The sequence below is a fragment of the Lissotriton helveticus genome, chromosome 12, assembly GCF_964261635.1.
Source record: "Lissotriton helveticus chromosome 12, aLisHel1.1, whole genome shotgun sequence".
Lineage (NCBI taxonomy): Eukaryota > Metazoa > Chordata > Amphibia > Caudata > Salamandridae > Lissotriton > Lissotriton helveticus.
The window spans coordinates 115,778,023-115,798,391 of record NC_136073.1 but is presented as its reverse complement, the minus strand read 5'-3'; positions in this window follow the sequence as shown (position 1 = coordinate 115,798,391).

Sequence of the window (20,369 nt, the reverse complement as noted above, 5' to 3'; positions counted from 1 at the left end):
GTAGAGGCAGGCAACGGGGCTGCGAGCGTTGCAGGGACTCCATCTCCCAGGAGTCCCTGCCTGACCGACAGCCATCTTCCGGTCCGCTCTCCCTGTTGCTCCGCCCACTGCCCACCTGAGGGGATTTAAACTCCCAGCTTGTTATTATCCCGCGGGCGCACTACCGAAAACTCTGCCTGTGGGGAGTCATTGCCAAAGGGAGGAGAATTTGCTTTTTTCTGCACGCCGGACCTCGCCTGTGGAGGCAGAGGCTGCCAGACACATCGAGGGAGCTGTGACCTGCTGGTCCGTGGTAGAGGCAGGCAACGGGGCTGCGAGCGTTGCAGGGACTCCATCTCCCAGGAGTCCCTGCCTGACCGACAGCCATCTTCTGGTCCGCTCTCCCTGTTGCTCTGCCCGCTGCCCACCTGAGGGGATTTGAACTCCCAGCTTGTTATTATCCCGCGGGCGCACTACCGAAAACTCTGCCTGTGGGGAGTCATTGCCAAAGGGAGGAGAATTTGCTTTTTCTGCACGCCGGACCTCGCCTGTGGAGGCAGAGGCTGCCAGACACATCGAGGGAGCTGTGACCTGCTGGTCCGTGGTAGAGGCAGGCAACGGGGCTGCGAGCGTTGCAGGGACTCCATCTCCCAGGAGTCCCTGCCTGACCGACAGCCATCTTCCGGTCCGCTCTCCCTGTTGCTCCGCCCACTGCCCACCTGAGGGGATTTAAACTCCCAGCTTGTTATTATCCCGCGGGCGCACTACCGAAAACTCTGCCTGTGGGGAGTCATTGCCAAAGGGAGGAGAATTTGCTTTTTTCTGCACGCCGGACCTCGCCTGTGGAGGCAGAGGCTGCCAGACACATCGAGGGAGCTGTGACCTGCTGGTCCGTGGTAGAGGCAGGCAACAGGGCTGCGAGCGTTGCAGGGACTCCATCTCCCAGGAGTCCCTGCCTGACCGACAGCCATCTTCCGGTCCGCTCTCCCTGTTGCTCCGCCCACAGCCCGTAACCACCCCTATATCTTGGGACTTGTGTCCCGCAGCGCGGGACGCAGCTCGGGGCGAAGACCGGGCAAAGAACGGGCCGTTTGAGGCCGTTCGAGGACGGTAAGGACTGGACTGGGCCATCCCCCTTGTTACTATCCTTGTTGCCCATTATACCTTGTTTGCACCCCGGTCAGAAAGAGACTATGTGTTCACGAGGAAGTCGCAGTAAGACCGCAAAGGGAGGGAAAATGTTGAACGGGACTCTCGACGATTTCATAACTAAGACCAACATGGCTATTGACAGTGAAATCACCAAAATGCAACACAGAGTTTCCATAGAGTTAGACGCGGCTAGAAGACTATCCCAGGACCTAGCCATGTCAAAAAAGTCATCCTTAGCTAATATTGCTTCTGCCAAAACTCCTGAGCGCCTGTCTGGCCCCCGGCCACTAATAACTAAGGCGGTCATTCATCACTCTACAGTCACTCCACCATCTGTGCAAGCTATTACCCCAGTGCCGGTCTCTCCTAAGTCTAACCAGAAGCTTTCGATAAATCCCACTGTATTAGATTTAAACATCTCCAAAAACTCTGAGATGAATAAGTCGATTCTGAGTGTTAACCATAGGGATGTTACTCAAAAAAGGAAACGCATTGCAAGATCAGCCTATGCTAGAAAGAAGGCCAAAATCGCTAGGGCACAATTCTTTAATAACAGAAGACCCCCTGTACTAAGCAGGGTGGGAGGAGATGTGCCCCAAGCTGATTCATGTTTAAGTGACGAGGAGTCTTGCACAAGCACAGACAAAGTTGAATTAGATATATTAGTTAATGAGACTCGTTCACATCTCGTCGCGGGGGTTAATGGGGGACCCGCGTGCGAGCTAGAGGGGAGTGATGAAGATTTTCTAAAAATAGTATGGGGGACCCTGAAAAAGCTCTTATCCCCCCTTGAACTCAGACTCTCACGCATAGAGAATCACCTGCTAGAGATGGACAAGACAATTGTTACACTAGCTAGCCTTAGCCTAAAGCAAATGGAACCAAAAATTTTACTGGGAGTAGAGAACACTGCGCAGGTACTAGTAGCAGCTACACCTGTTCAGTCCCCGCCCAAACCAATACCCAAACCACGTACAAAGGCTTACAACCCCATAGCCACCACTCCCCAAGCTATTGCCCCCACTCTCCGCCCTACACAATGTATGCCACTTACAAAACAGGTCGCTGCCCCGAGACTAAACAACACCGCGACTCACCGTAAATATCCACAGGGACCCCGAAATGCACATAACTTTCGCGGGGGGTTTATAGATCTACCCCCAGATGCTAGGCCCTATGTTGTGGTGTTAGCTGGAGTGCCTGTATTGGAGACACAATCCCAAGAGAACTTCTGATCATTAAAAAATAAGGTAATCCATTGGCTTAATACAAACAGGCAATTACCTAATCATTTAAGAAGTAAAGTCCTAATGGTACGAAGGGTGCCTTGGGTAGGCCCTACACCTAAATCCATCCCAGGCGACTGCATTGTTGTCTCCTTTGAAGACCCCCACACGGCACAACACCTATGCTCATGGGATGCACGAGGCGAAAACTCAACAATTGTTGTTAGGCCACTTACCTTCTTCTATCCCCCATGGCCAAGCCCAAATCCAGAGGGGAATTGGTCACTAGCTCAAAACTCTGTGCGGGGTGAGCGAAGGGATGGATGGCAAGGCCGCAATGGTCGGTGGGAAGGGGCCCCAACCTTTAATCGGTATGGATGTTTAGATGAGGTAGATTGACTCACGAGGATAAAGGCTTCTGCTTATGACCCTGAACACATTCCCCTTTCTGTGAGTACTGACTCTATTCCACTTGAACAATGTGAAGGCAGTGCTCGTTTGCCTGAAGTTCCCAGTCTGAGTTTGAGTCCTGTTCTTAAGATTACTGAGACCAGGGTGGTGGATGTTAGCTTACTAGAGGTTAATCCTACCTCTAGTCAAGTGGGGTTGCTCAAAGTGGTCTCCTGGAACATAGCAGGGTTAAGGGGTCGTTTGGATAACGAAGATTGGGCAGGATTCATCGACACCTTTGACATTGTTGTGCTTCAGGAGAGCTGGGCAACAGTCCCGTTATTTAGAGCAGGGTACTTAAACTACTATAAGCCTGCTATCCAGGGCCCAAAGGGAAGAGCCTCTGGAGGATTAGTGGTGTGGATTAGACATTCTTTGGGGTACCGACCCTCTGAAATTTTGGTGGGCAACCCAGACCTCTTATGTATTAAACTCAGTAGGGGTAATGATCAGAGCATCGTGTTAATAAATATTTATGCTCGGGGCTGCCAAGGAGGTCGTAAGCAACCAGTCTTGAACGACCTTGATTTGCTTTTGAGGGAATTAGGCAGTGACAATTTCATCCTAGTGGCAGGGGATTTAAATTGTTCATTTGAACCTATCCTTAGTTTAGTTGAGGATGTGGGAGCCGATGAGGATACTGTTTGGAACATCCCGCCATTGTCTATAAGTAAGGGTGTCAGGGGAACCGAGGCGGCATTGCTTTGGATGGGATTTTGTTTGGAGTGGGGGTTGCGGGCAGTGAATGGGCGTACACTTTCTGATAAGTCTGGTCAACCAACCTTTAATAATGGGATCAGTATGAGTCGGATTGACTATGTACTAGTTAAAGTAGATTTCTGGTCTTTTGTGGTTGATATGGAGGTTGTGGTACGGCCAGAGAGTGATCATAATCCTCTCTCATTGGGCCTTAGGGTACCCGGTGCGGGGGATGGACAATTTGCTACAGCATGTCCAACGTCTGGTGTCATTCTGTGTAATGACAGAAGACGGGTAAAAAGGCCCAAGGTCATTGCAGACCCTTCGCTTATCAAAGATATAGAGGAGGTAGTAATGAAAACAATGGGTGTCATGGCGGATTTTCCATCTCCCCCTGGTGTTAACTCCCAAATAATCGATTTACATGAGAAATGCTTCATGGAATTAAAAAGTTTGCTCACTAAGCCACTGAGATCAAAGAAAGATAATGCTCACAAAAGGTGGTATAATAAGAGTTGCAGGGCAGCACACAGTAAACTAATCTCAGTAGTCAAATCTAGGGACATTAATGACATTAAAATTGCCCGGATATCATATAAACAAGTATTGTGGGCAGCTAAGAGGGAGTGGGATGACCAATATTGGTCAGAACTCCTCTTGGCGTGTCAATCATCAAACCAAACGAAGTTTTGGGAGACCGTCAAGTGGGGCAGGAATTCGGATCCTCAAACGCCTGTGAACCATGTTTCTGCAGTGGACTGGGTGGTCTTTTACTCCGCTCAATTTAAAGATATGAGTGCAGCACATGAAACTCAGCAGGAGCCTGCAGCAGGTTTGACTTTTATTGATGGGGCCGTGCTTACCTTCTCACCTATTGATACAGAGCATGCCCTTGGTGCTGTACAGTCAGGGAAAGCACCTGGATTGGATGCAATCCCTGCTGACCTTTTTAAATTGAATCTTGATGTATGGGTTCCGTACATAACCAAGCTGGCCAATGCCATTGCAGCAGGGGCCAGGATCCCCGACTCTTGGAAAGGGGCAGAGATTTTACCTGTTTTTAAAAAAGGGGACCGCTCACTCCCAGGAAATTACCGCCCTATAAGTCTGATAGATTCACTTCAAAAAATAGCTGCTAGGATGGTACTTGCAAGAATACAGGGGTGGATAGAGCAGGAAAACATATTGTCCCCCATGCAAGCTGGGTTCAGACTAGGCACTAGCACCATAGATCAGGTCTTCAGACTCACTATGTTATATTGGAAGGTGGTTCTACTGGGTGGAGGGGTTATCTATGCCGCCTTTGTGGACCTTAAGTCGGCTTTCGACTTGGTCCCAAGAGCAAAACTGTGGGACTCACTGAGACTTATGGGCCTACCCGTAGAACTTCTGGACATAGTTATGAGATTACATGAGGATAACTTTGCCAGAGTGAGGTGGGGCAAACAAGGACAGGTGACTGACAGCTTCCCGGTAACACGTGGGGTGCGCCAGGGATGTGTGTTGGCCCCCACTCTTTTTCTCCTGTTCATCAACCAGGTAGTCAAATTGTTTTCCAAATCTCAGACCGATGCACCATCTTTGGGCGGGTCTAAGTACCCGATGTTAATTTTTGCTGATGAAACCCTGCTTCTCTCTAAAACTCGTAGTGGGTTGCAAACAGCCCTGAATAGGTTTGCAGAGTTTTGCCGGGTAAATGACCTACAGATTAATGTAGATAAAACCAAATTTATGGTCTTCAGTAATAAAAATCCAGTTACAAGCTCCGTCAGCTTAAATGGTGTTTTGATTGAACAGGTGAAGGTAATGACTTATCTGGGCGTGACTCTGGATTACCATCTAAGTTAGAAACCCCAGATTGAGGCATTATATCTCAAATTTGTACGTCTCACGGGTTGTTTGCTTCTGGAACAAAAGAAATCCCTGACTAAACGAATTGCCCCTGTGCTAAAAATCTATGAAGCTAAGATAAATGCAGCCACTTTGTATGGTGCGGATATTTGGGGTTTTAAGGACCTGTCCCTCCTGGTCAAAGCACAGAATAAGTTTTTGCGAAATTTGGTAGGTCTCCCCCAGTCCACACCTACCAAACCATTGTTGCTAGACCTAGGTTGTAAACCCCTAAATGAGATGGCCTGGTTTCGTTTGGTGGCATTATGGCGACGGATCTGGACGACTCCGGAGCTCAGCCTTTTTGCCAAAGAATTAGACGAGGTCAAATCATTGTGGGGAGCCTCTAGAATCCCATGGCTTAGGGAAGTCAAACAGGTTTTGTTAGAAATGGGTCTCCATCTGCTCTGGATCAATCCGGGGGCTTCCATCTTCCCCTCCAAACAAGATTTTAAAGACCAGTTTTGGGCATCTGTTAAGTTAACTGCAGTTACCCAATCGGAAGATATCAATTTAACAGGTCTCTTTCTGACTTACAAACTGACACCTTCCCTTGAGCCATATTGGGATGTGATTTGTAAAACCCTTGACCGGAAATTATATCATCAATTCCGTGTTGGGACGCTCCCTATTAATTCCTTTACTGTTAAGTGGGCTGGGAATTCAAATAACAGCTGTCCTTGGTGTCCGGATCATTTAGAGAGTATTGGTCACTTTTTCTTTGCCTGCCCAGCCTATCAAGCCCCACGCCTAAAATGGCTTAAACCCTTATGTTGTAGGTTGGATAGTAAGGGGTATCTTGAGGCCCTGAGGATTTTTCGTACTAACCTGTCCGAGTTTGTTGTGGTTGGTGTGGCCAAGTTCCTAGGCTGGGCATGGATCATCCGTACTAGGAATGCGAACATTTTATGATGGTTTTATATATTGATGCTGGTTTATAATTGATAATGTCCGAAGGCATTTTTATTGTAAAGTCTTTACCAATTGTTTAATAATTTTTTTAAATGTTCTTCTGATATGATGATTTTATTAATATTCCATGTACTGTATATTTGTCTTTTATGAATTTTATTTTGAAATAAAGACTTATTGAACTTGAACTTGACAAAAGACGGGTAAATGAAAAATTGAAAAAATGAAAAAATGTGTGGGCAGAAAGTCAAATAGTCATTAGCAACGGACAATTTAAAAACATAGATCTACGCAAGTTGAAATCAATATCAAGTCCATTGATGTCAAATCAATATAATTGTTCATAGTAAGGAGGTCCAGTATGTATACTTTTGGTTCTCAGTATCAATTTGAGTTCCTCTTTCTTCAAAAGTGCGCTTAAATCACCACCCCTTGGTGGGATTTTGATTGCGTCAATGATCGTCCATTTTAGGTCAAGTTCATTGTGGTCCTTTTCAACGAAATGTTCCACCAAAGGTGCATTGGGTGGTCTGCAGCAAATCCTGCTCTTGTGTTGACCAATCCTCATGCGGGCCTTTTGCGTAGTTTGTCCTATTTATATAAGGCGGCAGGGACAAAAGATTGCATATATAACATTCTTGCTATTGCAATTAGTGAAGTGCTTTCTCTGGAAGGTGGTTTGTTCAAAGATTAAGTCTTTTCCCTCAATAGTACAATCACATACACTACACGAGCCACACTTCACATGCCCTGTCAATCGTGGGAGCCCCCACAATTCATTTATGGTTCCTTTTGTGTTGTCAGTGCGCAAGGCAGCTCTCACTAGGTGATCTTATATGTTTTTAGATTTTTTTAAGGCAAATAGAGGTCGCTCTAGGTTTAGGGTGCCAGCATTAAGTGTTGCCCAATGGCTTGTGATACTTTTCTTGATGGCATTGGAAGCAGTTGAGAAAGTTGTCACACATACTAGTCAATTCTGAGTTTTTTTCTCCTTTGGTTCTAATAATACATCCCTGGGGCAGTACCAGGACCTTTTTAAGGAGCTGTGAATTAATTTTCAGGGGTAGCCTCTCACTTGAAGTTTGTTACTCAGAGTGCTTGCCTCCTGGAAGTAGTCATTTTGTCGAAAGCAATTTCTCGAATGAGGAGAAACTGTGAGTAGGGAAGAGAATCCCGTAGCGCCCTTGGATGGTGGCTTTGGTAGCTAAGTAGCGTGTTTTGTTCTGTGGGCTTCCTATATAGGCTTGTGAGTAATTTTCCTCCACTGTGTAGAATGTTACGGTCAAGGAATCGGATTGTTTGCTTATTGGTAGAAAGTGTAAAATTAAGTCTGCTGCAGTTATTATTTAACCAGTGTACAAACTGTAGTAGTAAGTCATGGGATTCCTGCCAAATGAGGAACATATCATCTATGTATCTCTTCCACAGGGCAATGCCACTGTGGAAGGGATTCATAGAGGACAGGATGTGATTGCATGACCTGGTGTGCAATCGCATCCTGTCCTCTATGAATCCCTTACTAACTGCATCGGACTTAATTACTGACTACACAAAGATATATATGTTATTAAACCTTGTCCGGCTGGACAGATAATATAGAATTCAATTTTGATCTATATTTATTTCTCATGATTATCCCTGACTGCCTAGGGACCATTGTTTTTTTAAATAGCATATGTACCCAAGGTCCCTGACCTATTGCTCTATTGGGTTTCCCTTGTACTCTGTAACACTGTTAGGACTGCCAGCACTTCTGCCAAGACTCAGGCGCTCCGGTGAAGCAGCAGAGCTGCTTCCCTTCACATACCAAAGAAAAAACTGTGAGGATTCCAGACAAAGTAAACCTAACACCAGCCAGCACTACTGCACCCGTCGCTCCAAACCCGAGTTGAAGTGGGCCAATGGTGCCAGCTTGGTCCCTCAGCCCTCCTGAGAAGAGACCCACCTTAGGTTTGCCATGAGGGGACTCCTCAAAGTCCCCTGCAGCCTCTTGATGCAGCCTCCCTGATGGCAAGGGACTCTCCTGTGAAAAACTCGACAAGACACACCCTCACCTGTCACCCCTGCCCTGTGTGGAAGTGGACCGAAGGTGTCCACACACCCATGAGCATCATGAGACCTGACATACTCTGTTGGATCAGTCTGACTGGTTTCGCAGTCTAAGCCTGCAACCTCTTTTCGACCAGACCAATCCCCTTGGAATAACAGTGTGCACCCATGCTGAAATGTACCTTTGGACCCAGCCACCCAACAGCCCCCCGAGGTGACCTGTTGTGCTGCCTTGGACCTTGCTGCACACTTACCTTAAGTGCAGGAGATTGGTCCTGTGAGTCGCTGTGAAGTACCTGAATGCAGTACATGTTTTTCCCCATTGGATAACAATGGGCAAGGCTGAAAAGCACCTCTGCACCTGGTTGCCCCTGTAGCGCTCGAGGTGACCTGTTGGTGTTACCTTGGACGTTGTGCTATACTTACCTTAGGTCCAGGAGATTGGATTCGTAGGTTGCTGTGAAGTAACTGTATGCAGTATACATCTTTGCTCCATAGGATAACATTACTACTTCAGAAATTGCACTAACTGTTGATTTTAGATAATGGCTAAAAATTTATAACCCGAAATGTACTTATCGGATTTTGAAAATGTTGGCACCAAAAGTTATATAAAGATACCTATTATTTTGGTAAATTAGTGTGGATGTCCTTATTGAGTAGTGTGCATCATTTATTGACTCTGTGTATTTGCATATGTCTAACACTCCTCTCTGATAAGTCTAAGGATTCTCTACCACACTACCCCCTAGAAGAGCACATTGGGACCACTAGAGCAAGCCCCTGTGCACTAGTAGGGATACCTGGACACTTTGCACACTAAACCTCTTTTTTGGTTTACAATATAAAGAGCAATCTTACTACATTGGTGGCAGCGGTGAGATACAAGACTTGACATTTGCTGTTCTACTTGGTTAATAGGTGATAACACTAACAAATCCAAAATCGTCTTTAGCTTAAAATATGTTATTGATTTTGATTGGTTCTAAATTGTTTAAAATAGCTAATAGGGCCTTGTGTTAAATCTTACAAATCCAAACTGTTTAGAATTTAAAACGTATTTTAATCAGTTAGGCCCTTTAGACCTTTTGCTAAGGATTACTTGTTAGATTCCTAAAAAGTTCACAACTACTTTAAAACTACCACTCAGGTAGCAGGTTCATCCTATGAGCTCAACCTGGGACCATACTGGAAACTTAAGTTAACTCAACTTAATGCCCACTGCCAAGCATGGAACCTGACCATGAGGAGTCAGGGGAAGGGGTGTTGAGGAGGATAAGGATTCCTTCAGCAATACTACTGATAGCAACACCACTGGGAGTATTTCAGGTAGTACCCCTACCTGAGGCACCTCCCCATCCGCTTGGGACGACTCTTGGTGGCCAGAGGCCCTTGGAAAAGCACCCATCCCGACGGACCACGCTCGAAACCTGGGCGTCATCCTGGACTCCTCTCTCTCGATGAACAGACAAGTCAACGCAGTCTCATCTTCATGCTTCAACATCCTTCGCATGCTCAAAAAAACATTTCGCTGGATCCCCACCGAAACCAGAAAGACAGTCACCCATGCACTGGTTACAAGTCGCCTGGACTACGGAAACACCCTATACGCCGGTATCACCGCAAAACTCCAAAAAAAACTACAACGCATCCAGAACGCATCAGCTAGACTCATACTTGACATCCCACGCAAAGACCATATCTCTAGCCACCTGAAAAACCTCCACTGGCTCCCCGTCAATAAGAGGATTACTTTCCGACTCCTAACCCACGCCCACAAAGCACTCTACGAACTTGGACCCGAATGCCTCAACACACGACTTTCCTTCTACACCCCTCCTCGCCAGCTTCGATCTTCCAACCAAGCCCTTGCTACCATTCCGCGCATCAACAAAACCACCATGGGAGGTAGATCCTTCTCCTACCTCGCGGCAAAAACCTGGAACTCACTCCCCACCCAACTACGTCTCACACAGAACCACCTAGCATTCAGAAAGCAACTTAAAACCTGGATATTCGACAAGTAACTCCCTTCCCCTCCTCAAGCGCCTTGAGACCCTCTGGGTATGTAGCGCGCTATATAAATTTATGACTTGACTTGACTTGACTTGACCCCGGAAGAAGCACAAACTAAAGATGCAGATTTTAAATAGGGAGAAAGATGAAGCATTTGCATCAAGATCCCAAAAGGGATTGTGCCCAAATATACAGAGGGTGGTGATATCACCATTTGGTTTGCAGACTTTGAGGGGGCTTCTAAAATGAGGAAAACTCAACAAAACGTAGCGGGGCTCTCGTCTCTAGGAGCTGTTATCAGGAAAGCAAAGGCTCCTGACACTGAATGAGACAGATGCTGAGTTCTATGACCTCGAAAAGGAACCAGGGTATGAACTGGAATACCAAGAAGGTTTGGTGCTTTCATTGCAAAGTCAATTGGCACCAAACTGTAGACCTTATCTGTCCTAAAAATAATCCCTCTAGTGAACCTGAAATACCTAATGCAGTGGTAAGTCTCTAGATGGGATCACAACTGAGCCCTGACCATGTCAGTGAGCTCTCTGAAGTAACTAGTCTCTAAGAGTAGGGTGGATGTAGCTTCCCTGTCTGTTTGGCCCAGTAACCTTGAGAAATACAGACAACAGCCACATATTAATGGAGTTAGAGTTGAAGCACTGAGGGATACAAATGCAAGTATCGCTATTATGACTGACAAAGTGATATCCCAAAGACAGTGTGTGACTGCTGAGACATTCACAGTCCTTAATGCTGACAATCAGCCTAAGGTCCATCCCATGGCAATGGTGTCCTTAGAATGTGGAGGGGTTACTGGCCAATAGAAGGAAGTGGTATCCGCTGCAATTGCTGTAGAAGGTCTCTTAGGAAATGATTTGAAATCCTCAGCATGGGCTGAGGATAAAAGAATGGCCCATGCTGCTATGCTGGGTATACCTGAATGGGGGTGTGTAAAAATGCAAAGCCCAAACGTAAAAAAGAGGAGTTAGAGCCTGGAATAATGGCCAAATCCTCCAAGAGAAAAGGTAAGAAGTCTGGGAAAACAGCTTCACAACGGACACAAGCTCAGTTCACTCTCCTCCGCAATAAGACATGTGACCGCCAGAGGGAACTGTGCCCCAGGATCTTGGGCCTTACAAGGCAGAGTTTTATGCCCAGGGGAGCCCTTTAGGAAAGATCTGTGTCAGGGATAGAGGACCTGTCCCACCAGGAAAGGTGAGATATCAGTCACTCCCACAGAAACTATTGGCAGGAGGGACTCATATACACTGCTGCTAGAGTCTTCATACCTGGTGCCACTAGCAGAGTGGTAGTGCCTCATACCTATAGAGAGTTCTTACTCACTTTGGCTCATGACATCCCCCCTTAGCCAGGCATCTTGCTAGAACAAAACCTGGAGTAGTGGCCAGGTATGTACCAGAAGGTGAGGGAGTGTTGCAACTCCTGTGCTATCTGCCAAGCCAGTGGCAAAGCAGATATCCACTCAAATGCCCCCTTAATTCCACTTCCTATGGTTGGGGTTCCCTTTGAAAGGCTAGGGGGTGACGTTGTTGGCCTCTTGGACCCTCCAACAGCATCAGGGAATGGATATGACCTGGTGGTAGTGGATTGTACCATCAGGTACCCTAAAACTATTCTCCATAGAATGTCACTGCTCCTTTAATTGGCAGGATCCTGCTGAATATCTTTACTAGAATGGGCTTCCCTAAGGAGGTGGTGTCAGACAGAGGGAGTAACTTCATGTCTGCCTACCTGAAAAGTATGTGGGCCGAATGTGGGTGACCTATGAGTTCACCACCCCTTACCACCCACAAACAAATGATTTAGTTGAGAAATTCAATAAAATAATGAAAGGAATGATAAATAGAATCCCTGAAAAAAAGAGGTGGGATGTCCAGTTGCCATGCTGTTTGTTTGGTCATCCAGCAAGGGAACCATTGTGTCGAAGGAAGGCTAGAATAGACCTCTCAATAAGCTTAAGCAAGACATAGTAGACTAGATACTTGGCCTACCTTCAAGGATGGCCGAGTACATGGAAAAAACTAAGCCTGGGAGGAGAACTACGCTCCGTTCGCGGAGTTTGCGAAGTTTCGGCAACTTCGCACTTCGCGGAGAGCGCGAAGCTGTCGCCTACTTCGCAATCTACAGCGTAGCGTAGTAGTTTTTCTTCCTCGCGCGCTCAATAGCATTCTCGCGTATGCGATAATGACTTACCGTGGTTCTGCGTTCGCTTTCTCGCTTTTCTCTCCTGGTCGCGTTCGCTACGATGTTTGGAATCCGGCCGCACAATCCTATGCGACTTTGAGCGCGTGAACATGTCATTGGGACGTGCGATCCTCCCATGTTGGTAAGATCGCGTTTCCGAACACGCAGAAACTGCATTCTGGCACAGAATATCTCCCGAGCATGTTAAAATCTTCTCAAAAATTTTCATTTAACCCCTCAGATTGTGATTTGGCTGTATTTTTTGGGGCTAGGAGTCCTCTTTTTTTCTACTCTTTTTTTCAAGAGAAAGGAAGTGCCCCTGAGTCTCCAACTTCCTGTTCCTGTCCACCAGGCTCCTCCCAGTGCTTTGTCCATGTGGTGTTCACTTTCATTTGGAATTGGAGCTGGAAGGATCACTCTTTGTGTTTGTCTGCTGCATCATAGCATTTAATTGGATTTATTGAGGAATTTTGGATTTGAACTTTTCTTTCACAAGTAAGTTTGAGAATTGAGAATTGGTGTACTGTATAAATGTTTTTTTTTTTTTTTTTAACTACAGTTTTCTGTGCTTCTTAATCTTTCCTAAATATTCTTTTTGGGGGGAGCCTGTACTGTTTTGGCATGTTTGCACAGTGCTGCAAAGCGACCTTACAGTTTTTGTCTTCTTCGCGCGCTCAATGTGCGTGCTCGGGCGCGCGATCACGACGTTTTGTACAGTTTGCGCTGCCGAACACGCCGAATTTGCATTCTCGCGAGCAATATCTCTCGAGTTGCCTAAAACGTTCCCGAAAATGTAGATGCTGGTTTTTTTGCTAAAAGAAACTCCTCAGGGTGTCATTTGCTTGTAGTTTTTGGAGCATGGACCACTTACTGTTTCTGTCCTCTATGTACCTTGTTGTTTGAGGGTGGCCTGACCATGTGGGCGGCTTGGTGGCGGCCATTTTGTCAAGCCAAGCATTGTCCTTTTGCCATAGGAATGTATTGTCTATTTGTCTGTCTTCTCTTTCTTTTCATGTTTTTGGGGGTGGCCAGGCCATGTGGGGGCGGCCATTTTCCATGTGGATGGTGGCCATTTTAATTCCTGGTACTAGTAGCAGCCTCTGTGTTTTTGCCATAGGCCTCCAAGCTACTAGAGTCCTCCTCATCATGGGTGCATGAAAGTTGTTCAATTGTTATAGGGGTGTTTAAGTTGTAAGTGTAACATCATGTAGGTCATGGATGGCTTTGGATTAATTAGCAAAATGTGTCTTTGGTGTTGAATTGCAGGTTTTGGTTGTGTTAAATAATATGGCTTTTTCCTGCGCACTAGGTAACCCTAGAATTCAGCTCGCGTAGTTTTGGTAAGTTTGCACAGTGCAGCAACGCGACCTTACAGTTTTTGTCGTCTTCGCGCGCTCAATGTGCGTGCTCGGGGGCGCGATCACGACGTTTTGTTCAGTTCGCGCCGCCGAACACGCTGAATTTGCATTCTCGTGAGCAATATCTCTCGAGTTGCCTAAAACGTTCCCGAAAATGTAGATGCTGTTCATTTTGCTAAAAGAAACTCCTCAGGTTGTCATTTGCTTGTAGTTTTTGGAGCATGGACCACTTACTGTTTCTGTCCTCTATGTACCTTGTTGTTTGAGGGTGACCTGACCATGTGGGCGGCTTGGTGGCGGCCATTTTGTCAAGCCAAGCATTGTCCTTTTGCCATAGGAATGTATTGTCTGTCTTCTCTTTCTTTTTAGGTTTTTGGGGGTGGCCAGGCCATGTGGGGGCGGCCATTTTAATTCCTGGTACTAGTAGCAGCCTCTGTGTTTTTGTCATAGGCCTCCAAGCTTGTGGCCTACTGTGCCAGTAGGTAGGCCCAAGGGTACTACTAGAGTCCTCCTCATCATGGGTGCATGAAAGTTGTTCAACTGTTATAGGGGTGTTTAAGTTGTAAGTGTAACATCATGTGGGTCATGGATGGCTTTGGATTAATTAGAAAAATGTGTTTTTGGTGTTGAATTGCAAGTTTTGGGTGTGTGTTGAATAATATAGCTTTGTCTTGCGCACTAGGTATCCCTAGAATTCAGCTCGTGTAGTTTTGGTAAGTTTGCACAGTGCAGCAACGCGACCTTACAGTTTTTGTCGTCTTTGCGCGCTCAATGTGCGTGCCCGGGGGCGCGATCACGACGTTTTGTTCAGTTCGTGCCGCCGAACACGCTGAATTTGCATTCTCGCGAGCAATATCTCTCGAGTTGCCTAAAACGTTCCCGAAAATGTAGATGCTGTTCATTTTGCTAATAGAAACTCCTCAGGTTGTCATTTGCTTGTAGTTTTTGGAGCATGGACCACTTACTGTTTCTGTCCTCTATGTACCTTGTTGTTAGACGGTGGCCTGACCATGTGGGCGGCTTGGTGGCGGCCATTTTGTCAAGCCAAGCATTGTCCTTTTGCCATAGGAATGTATTGTCTATCTTCTCTTCCTTCATGTTTTTGGGGGTTGCACATGCCAGGGATGTGGGGGCGGCCATTTTGTGTGACCTTCCATCCTGGTTGCCGGCTTGCCGCAGGCCTACAAAGTTATGTGATTTTTTTGCTGCCAGTAGGCCTAGAGTCCCAGAGATAGTCAGCGGGGATGCTTGATGTAGCGGTTTCTATTTTGTCTGTTGAATTTAACATCATTTAGGGCATGGGTGGCAATGCATTAAATTTTCAAATGTGGTGTTTGGGGTGTAGTTAACTGTTTGGGGGAAAACTCCAAATGCCCTTGTTGTTTGTGTTGTTGTGTAACTTTCAAACCTTGTAGCCATGGGGATTTTCTTTTTTGCATTAAGCTGTGATGTATGCATCCTCCTTTTTCTGGCCATATAGGGAGGGATATAGGCCTGGTTGAGTTTATTTTTTTCTGGCCTTTGCCCTTTACCCATGTACCTGTGATGAGTGCCCATGTGGAGCTGTGGTGGTAGTAGTAGTGTGCTGTTTTGTTTTTGACAAATTAGCCTGTGTCTTGCCATTGTTCCTGTTGGCTTACTACTGTTCACATCCCCATTGCTATCTGCTGCAGGTCACTGATGCTGCATCCATGATGCACAAATTATGGATAAACAAGTCCCACTTCCACTACATTTGCATTTTAATTCTTTGCTATTCTTACTCTTACTGGATGTACTAATACTTCTAGTAGTAATTAAAGCTAAAAAAAATCCATATTCGACTGATGTTGTTCTGTCTTCTTTGCTTGTAGGTGCACAAAAGACTCATCATTCATCGCCTGTTCTACTGCCAGACGGACGTCCTTCTGTACTACGTCACGTGTGGTGTGAGTGACTAACCTGACCAGACATCATTCTCAGGAACTGAGTGCTGCTGCTGCCATCTGAAGAAGATGGACCCAAAGAAAGCAGGTACCAGGTCCTCCAAGACCAAGAAAGTTGCTGAGAAGAAGGAAGAACAGAAGAAGGAACTGACACTTAAGTCTGGTGTTGACCCGAAAACCTTTTTTGGGAGAAAAAAAAGTACGCCTGCAGCATCAGTGACCGGGGTCCAAGCTGGGGCCAGCACCTCCGCATCAGTGGGCCCAAGCCAACAACCCAGGCCCAAGCCGATGAGTGGGGAAGAGGTAGCCAGCCTAATGGTGGAAAGCAGTGATACTGAGCCTGACCTGAACTTATCTCAATCTCAAAGTAGTACACATTCCACGCAAGAGGGAACACAGCAGAAAAGTGGTGAACAACAACCAGCGCCCGCAATAGAAGATGTTCAACAACCACCGCCCGCAATAGTAGATGCTCAACGAAAAGAACAACCACAACCACCACCTGTAATAGCAGTTGTTACACAACCACCGCCCGCAATAGTAGATGTTCAACAAAAACAACTACCACAACCACCGCCTGCAATAGTTGTTCAAGAACCACCACTGGCAATAGTAGTTGTTGTTCCTCCCGAAGTTGGGGCAGTTCAGGAAATTGAGCCTGATGCAGAGCAAGAAGAGGCAGCACATCATGCAGGAGATCTATTGGTTTCCAAATCCCCACCAAGGAAAAGGAGGGTTAGTCCAGTGAGTTCTTCGCCAAGCATCCCTTCTGATGATCTTGACTTCACTTGGGAGCCAGAACGATCTGAGCATGAGAGGGAGAGACATCCCAAGAAGACCAGGCTAGGGAAAAGGAAGGTTCCAGGAAGCCTACCACTTATGGAGTGCGATGTTCAGCAGCCGTATAATGATGGTGATGATGAGTCAGACCCAGTCATCACAAGCATTACTCCTGGCCCTGAGGACATGGAGTCCAACATTTTAACCCTATCAAGAATGGCTGCGACTAGGGATGTAGTAGCACGCATACCACCAACACAGGCCACACCAAAACTACCTCCAGCTTCCATTTTTACATTTGCACAAAGCCGGCAGCGTCCTACATCCAGCACAAGTTCCACCTCAGCAGAAGGAGGTAGTGGTACTACTGCAGAGCCACATAGTGCAGTTCACCACACAACCTCCAGTTCATCCGGCATTGGAAGTGGCACTTCTAGCAGGAGACAAAAGTTAAGCTCCCCAGTGTGGGACTTCTTTACAGTTAGCGCAAATGAGGACAACATTGCTATATGCTCCATTTGTCATTCCTCTGTTAGTCGTGGTAAGCTTGGCACAAACTATGGTACCGGAGGCCAAATGACCCATATGAAAAAACACCACCCAATTCAGTGGGAGGACCACCTAGGTAACATAAAAGTAGGAACCATTAATGTTGGTGGGGAAGCAGTAGAAGGTCCACGGGTAACCGGACAGGATGAAGAGGGAGAGATTCTATCTGGTAGTGGTACACTAAGTACCCCTGTCCCACTCCCCAGCACTGCAGTGGTAGAACCCAGATCCTCCGGATCAGCAACATCTCTGTGCCACCAGAGTAAGAGTAACCCGGAGACACCAAGGAGTACGGGTGCAAAGTCTGCGACACGAAGTACTGCATCGGGCATATCTGAAAGAAATAGCAAGCAGCGTACCATTCTTAGCATGTTTAGGCAGGAGGGGAAGTTTTATTTATTTATTTGGGCATTTGTAAAGCGCCTGGTTACGCCACTGGCGTGTCCCCGCGCTGTGATAAGTGAAGTGGCTGCCCCCCCCTCCCACAGAAGGCTACCTGCTGAAAAGGTGTGTTTTAAGTTTTTTCCTGAACAGAACTTCAGATCGTTCGAAGTACGAGCGCAACCACCCAATAGCACGTTTGTATAATGCTAAGCTTGCTAAAATGTTAGCTCTGGACCTTCTCCCTTTTTCTTTTGTTGAAGGGATGGGTTTCCTGGAATTTGTGTCAACCCTCTGCCCAAAATGGAATGTTCCCAGCCGCTAATATTTTGCCAGAGTTGCTGTTCCAGCACTACACCACGACGTGCTGGAATTGCTTGGAAAAGCCTTGCAGCAGAGTGCTGTGCATAGTATCCACCTCACAACAGACATGTGGAGCAGTAGTGAAGCCACAGATTACATGTGCATCACAGCACACTGGATCTCTTTTTCAGGTGTTAAAGACAAGATATCTACAGGCATTGACACTACTGAGATTTTTAATGATACTCGCAAACATGCTACTGTAGCCATGTTTGCTATGGAGAAATCGCATACTGCTGCAAACATTTTGGATGAGTTCAACAGCAAGGTCTTTGAATGGCTCCAACCAAGAGGCCTCAATATTGGTTTTGTTGCCACCGACAATGGCAGTAATGTAGTTAAGGCCATGGAAGATGGCCGCTATTTCAGGGTCCCGTGTTTGGCACACTGCATTAACATTGTGGTTCAAGACTTTCTGAAAAGTGAAAGCAAAGTCAGCAACTTACTGACCATTTGCAGAAGAATCTGCACGCATTTCAATCATTCTTTTAAAGCCCGGAAGCAGCTACGGGTCATTCAACGTGAGTGTAACATGCCAGTCAAAGCACTCATTCAGGAGGTACCAACACGTTGGAACTCTACGTATTACATGCTCAAACGGCTGTCTGAGCAGTACATACCACTTAATGCTTATGTCATGACAAGAAGATCAGCGTATAATGCTGTTAAAGCCATGACCGTTGAGATGTGGCAATGGGACCTCATTAAATGCCTGACTGAGATGCTACTTCCTTTTGAGGTCTTCACACGTGCAGTCAGCAGGGAGGACTGTACTATGAGCCAAGCAATCCCATTGTTGTACATGCTTGAGCAAGAGCTGAAGGAGGTGTCTGAAACGTACGAAGGTGTGGAAGGAAAACATGAAGCATGTAATTTAGCGAAGTCCTTAGCAAGCCGCTTATCTGAGAATACAAGGATTCAAAATAAGATTGTGTCACATCAACATTACATTACTGCCACAATTTTGGATCCACGGTACAAATTATTTGTGAACAGTAATGCAGTAATTCCTTTTTCAGAAGAGGATGTTTCCAAGTACAAAACTGTAATAGCCAAGGAAGCCACTGATTTAGAAAACGAACGGCTCTCAATTAGAGGCCTGCCAGTGCCAGCCCAGGACAGTGTAAGTACTACTGAGCATCCTACAGAGTCAAGTTCTTCTTCACAGCATGCGAGCAGTGCGTTTGCTTCCCAGCAGTCACCAACACCAACACAAACAATAACACCAACCGCACCAACAGGATCTGATTCATCAGACACAAGCAAAAAAATAGCTGCTTGGTTTCTACAGAAAGGGATGGGGAAGTCCGTTGCTGTCGCAAAGCAAAAAGAGGGCGAGCAAACCAGAGCACCAATGAAAATTGAGCGGATGGTCCAGGCCTATCTGGATGACACAACAGAGGTGTTCATGGAGCAAAGCCCATTGGTGTATTGGTATAGGACAAGAAGCCAATGGCCACTGCTCAGCAGGCTGGCGATAAAGTATCTAGCTTGCCCTGTTGCAAGTGTCTCTTCTGAGCGTGTGTTCAGTGCTGCTGGTGCCATTGTGACTGTGAGAAGGACCAGTCTCTCGCCCAAAAGCGTGGAGAGGTTAACCATGATAAAAATGAACCAGCACTTGATACCACCAGACTACCAAGTCCGTGAATCAGAGCTGGAAGAGGAGAGCGAGTCGGAAGAAATAAGTATTGGGTTACAGGACCTACTTCTGTCAGAAGAACCACCAGGGTTTGAGGATGAGCTCCTCTTCCCTGACAACTAGGCTTGGAAATTGTTACATTCTCCCTTCCTCTATTTCTCCCTTCCTTAGTTATTTGTGTGTATCTGTCTTTAAATTCTGACTCAAACTTGAAAACCAACTCCATCTTCCTTTCTATTTTAATTACCTATTGGAGTTGCACACCTGAGCATTTACTGTACACTCCACTCATCAGAGTCCTGCTCCATCTTCCTGACTCACCCTAAATACATTTCCATCTTGCCATACTTTGGATGGAGATGGACAATAGTGCAATAATGTAGCCTCTAACAGTCCCTCCATAACAATTGAAACGTACGTGACTACAGCCATCTTCTGTTTTGTTTCCAATCTGAAATGCATCACTGTCTTAAGGCTACACCTCTGTCTGCAGGCATACACAACTCTTCAATGTCAGAACTTGAACAGGGCTCCAAAATTAAAGTAAACTCGTCATCACTTTCAGAAGGCTCTGCTGCATCTGTGATCTGACTGTCACAAAGAAGAGAAAGACAGGTATATGAAATAAATGATGGCATACATTGCATTGACTGCTTGCTGACTCAGAGCAAATGTGCATGAAGTTGAAGTATACTAGTAGTTTCAAAGTGCTTGTGTCTCGAGTGATGGTCAATGTTTCCATGTTGTTTAATAATATGTATCCAATTGTACTCCTACTACTGCAGGTGGAGTCTGGACT